The sequence below is a fragment of the Dicentrarchus labrax genome, unplaced genomic scaffold, assembly GCF_905237075.1.
Source record: "Dicentrarchus labrax unplaced genomic scaffold, dlabrax2021, whole genome shotgun sequence".
Lineage (NCBI taxonomy): Eukaryota > Metazoa > Chordata > Actinopteri > Moronidae > Dicentrarchus > Dicentrarchus labrax.
This window is the reverse complement of record NW_026136721.1, coordinates 11,319,137-11,323,429: the sequence shown is the minus strand read 5'-3', so window position 1 is coordinate 11,323,429 and position 4,293 is coordinate 11,319,137.

The following is a 4,293-nucleotide window of genomic DNA, read 5'->3' as shown; positions in this document are numbered from 1 at the left end:
TTCAATGAATGGCAGCCTGAAGGGTAAACGTCTACAGCCAAGACAGTGGCTCTGTGAGGCTTAGGCACATCGATGATTTGAGCCACATGCCAATGCCAAAACAGTGTTAGCATCTAAATGTTAAAATGCTGATGATTATAGAGAGCCAAAGTCCTGATGTCACTACCGGGGCGGCCTCGCTCTGTTTCATTAGCTTCGATGTCATGTTGAGCGTTTGTTTCATCGTCATGAAACTTTTGCTGAAAAAAGTGAATTCATCCCATATTCTAAAGCAAATTGCCATCCAGTGCAGTCCTATGAATTTCAATCACAAAGGTACTTGAAAAGCTTCTTTTGCCAGTGGAACATGGCCACTTCAATTCAATTTCATTATAATATCATTATCTATGTTCTGTTCTGTATGATACTGTTTAGTAAATATTTTTTAGAATAAAAGTGGACTCTCTATGAAGCTAGTAAGTATAGGAAACTCTGCCGATGTGCTACAGTTGATTGGACTGCAGCTGGATAAATGTTTAGCTGAACTAATGGACAGAGATACTGGTAATCAAGCACACGCCTGTATTTCTTTTTTTTTTTTTTCATGGCAAAAAGGAAACATTTTAGGTCAGAGAAACTATTCCACCACACAGCTTCAACCAAAATTAAGGGAAAGCTGATCTGTTATCCAAGGTCTCCCAGTTCTTTGTAACTTTATTTTGAAGGTTAATAGGGGATAAATGGAGAAAAAAAACAGGGAAAAAAAGCAAGCTCAATTGTAAATTTTAACAAATATTTTTTCCAATGTTAAATATAAAAGATGACAATATAAATCCTTGAATTAATTTGTTGATTACATGATGGCATTGATTGAGTGCATAAGACCCAGGATGGTCCATGGTTCTAAAACTAAAACATAGTTCATGCAGGTATAAAACTACATATTCTATTATATTTTCTTCATGTCATATAGTTAGGATGCTTGGAATTCATTTGATCAAAATTACAGGACAGTAATGTTGTTACAGCGCAATCACATACGGATGTGCTATGGTGTATTTTTCTGAAAATCTTTTGTCTGCCAGTCACTCACCCACCTATCATTCATGCCTCACCAGAAGATTGCCCCCAGTGTGTTCCTGGCAGTGTCAGTTATCTGATACCCTCACCTGCTCCTCAGTCCCCAAAGATGCTCTAAAAGGACCACTGTGTAGGATTAAGGGCATCTAATGGTTAAGTTGCAGATTGCAACCAACTGAATAACTGCTCGCCTTTCAAGTATATAACTGTAGAGAAACTATGGTGGCCACAAAAAACGCAAAAGGCCCTTTCTAGAGCCGGCTTTGGTTGGTCCATTCTGTGCTACTGTAAAAACAGTGGAAGTGGACCCACTCCCTCTATAGATAAAACAGGCTCAAAAAAGTATATTATATTCAATTTCTGCCAAAAGATCCTCCTAAATGTTACACACCCTTAAGGTGCCAATATATACAGTACATCATCAGAACTGCTTGCTTCATTCACTACCACTTCATGCGTGAGTTTGAACTTCCCTTTAGCTATCTTTTTTCATTCCTTACAAAAATATTTATAACAGTTTTTTTTCTTTACATCTGAGTGCAACACTATGAATGCCTTCAAGGAGAGACAGTCTGAGAGTATTCGCTGTTATCCCGATATTTAAACAAATTAATCTGTAAAGACTTTTGCCACCCTGTTAATACCCCTTAGTTGCCCGATCTGACTGCTTACTTGTTGCAGATCTTTGCTAGACTTTTCAATAAAAAAATTAAACATGGAATTAGGGAAAAAGGGAAAAAGGAAACACCTTGGAACATCATATCTGTATGGGAATTTGTTGTTTTTTGCTGAGAACTGAGAACATACATACACTGTTCCAAATTATTATGGAAATATGATTTCAATTAAAAAAAAACAAATGCCAAATACATTATGAAGGAAATGTAATGCTTGACTACAATATGTACAGGGCTATGGTTATCGTTAGGGAAAGATTGTGACTTTGGTTAAATGTTAATAAAGTACAGACATGCTGTCTCATGGTTTCATCAAACTGAGGTTACAGCATGATGAAGCCAACAGGAGTACATCATCAGTTAAGAGCCGAGATGCAGCACAAGCATCCACAGTGGACACTCACATGACTGCACTCTAAAACTGTCCATAAAAATCACAAACAGAATCTGTGCTAACCCAAAGCATAGACCCCCGGCTGAATGGACCACAGCATTAGCAAATCAATCTGGGTTCTTACTGTCAACTAAGTACATGAAAATGAAACTAAATGGGCACATCGTGGCCACAGTCTAGTCCTCATCAGTTAGAAATGTCCTGCAGGATAATGTCTCATAAAGCCCACATCATCTCGAAATGGTTCCTGGAACATGACAGTTCCTTTATTTCACTCTACTAACTTTCAGACCATAACCGAATATATATAATGTTTTAGAATGAGGTGAAATGGGATGCTCAGAGTAGGTTTTTAAAACTCATCAAAATGAGGAACTGTGTGACCAGCGTCTGTTACCAGCATCTTGTTGAATATTTTACAGAAAAGATTTCAGGCTGTCCTCAAAGGAAAAAGGAGATGTACTGGGCACCAACGAGGTGTACCTACTGAAATGGACATTGAGTGCACATGAATCGATGCTGATGGTACTGTTGAACATGATGCTCAAGTCGCAGTGTCCTCAAATCACCTCCTTTGCACTCGTACAAGAAAAACTAGATTCACTAAGACACACACAGGCCATTAGAGCAAAAATGCATTTAAGGCTGATATTGATTTTTGTTTACTAGTTAAAAAAATAGAACAACTCCCAAGAGTGGACCTATGGTCAAGCTATTATGTCTACTTTTGTAGAAAAGTACACAAAGAAACACACTTGCACACACACGCAGACAGACTCAAACTAAGAACATTCATGCACTTACCGGAGATGAGGGGTGCAGAGGTCTGGGGATCAATCAGATAACAAAACAGAAGACAAATAAAGCAAGTGAGGGGAAGGAAGAAAAAAAAAGCCAAAAAGGACACAACAGTTGAGAACAGGCAGTTCGATTGGGGAGCACAGATGCACTTAAGAAGCACAATCTTACAGTCCAGCGGAAAAAAAAGGGGAAAAAAGAAAACAGAAGATGATTAAGAAGAGAGGACAGGGAAGGAGTTTCTTAGTTGCTCTTCTTTTTTCTTCCGCTAAGACAAAGCGGCAGAGAGCAGAGACGTGGCGGGATGTTCCACATAAATCGAATTTATTTTTCTGTCTCCTGCCACTAATTTGCGAAGGAAGGATTCTTGTCAAACGGGTGAGACGTGAAGCTCTTCCTCTGACACAAGCAATTGATGGTATTCACTTTTTGAGTCCAGCTATAAAAATAAGTGGGCCCAGTGCAAGTCTGAGCTAATTGATAGGGTTAGGTGAGGTGAAAATAACTTTTGTGTCCTTTCAGCGACTTGGGAGCGCCTTACCTTTACAGTAATTTTTTTAAAGCTGATGACTTTTAGTTGCTTGATTCTTTTGTGAGTGTGTTTGTTGCGCATTCATCTAAAGACATTCCTGCATTCAGGCCCAGTCTGTAAATAAGCACTTCTCCTGAGAATCCCAAATCCCCTTTTAGTTTTCTTCTTGTTTATCCATCTCACCCTCCCATTATTGTTGTCTTAGTCATCTTGCTAAAGGATTAGTTTGATTTTTCTCGTGTTTAAAAGTTCATTCACTGTTGCAGCTGTCTTGCATGAGCAAACAGACAAATGTTGAGAAGAAAAACAAAACATCAGCATCAAATAAAAAAGTCAGAAAAGCTTTGCCCTTCTTGTCTCATTTCTCACACCTGTCTCCCGCTTTCTTTCGCTTCCAACTCTGACTCACTGAAAACTCAGAAGTTAAAGGCTGCTTTTCACAGTGTCTGTAAAATGCAGCCTCTTCCTTGTATAATATTGCGAGGAAAAAGATGATTTTATTTTAAATAATTCAATTATTTTTAGGACAGATACATGAGCTGGAAATATTAATTAATTAGACAATTTCCATCTACCATAGCATTCATAGCTTGAGCTTATTTGAAAATATCTCGTACTTCTTTTTTCCTACATTTAAAACATACCAACTTGAGACATTATTGAACTTAGACATTAAAGGGAAATTCTGGTATTTGTCCACCTGGATTGAATTCTGATATTTGTTCACATTAATACTGTGGTCACTACCAAAGAATAAAAGGGAGACTGTATATAGTGATGAGCAAGCACTCGGAATGGGTGGGTCTTAAACTGGGCGTGGTTGGGGTTAAACT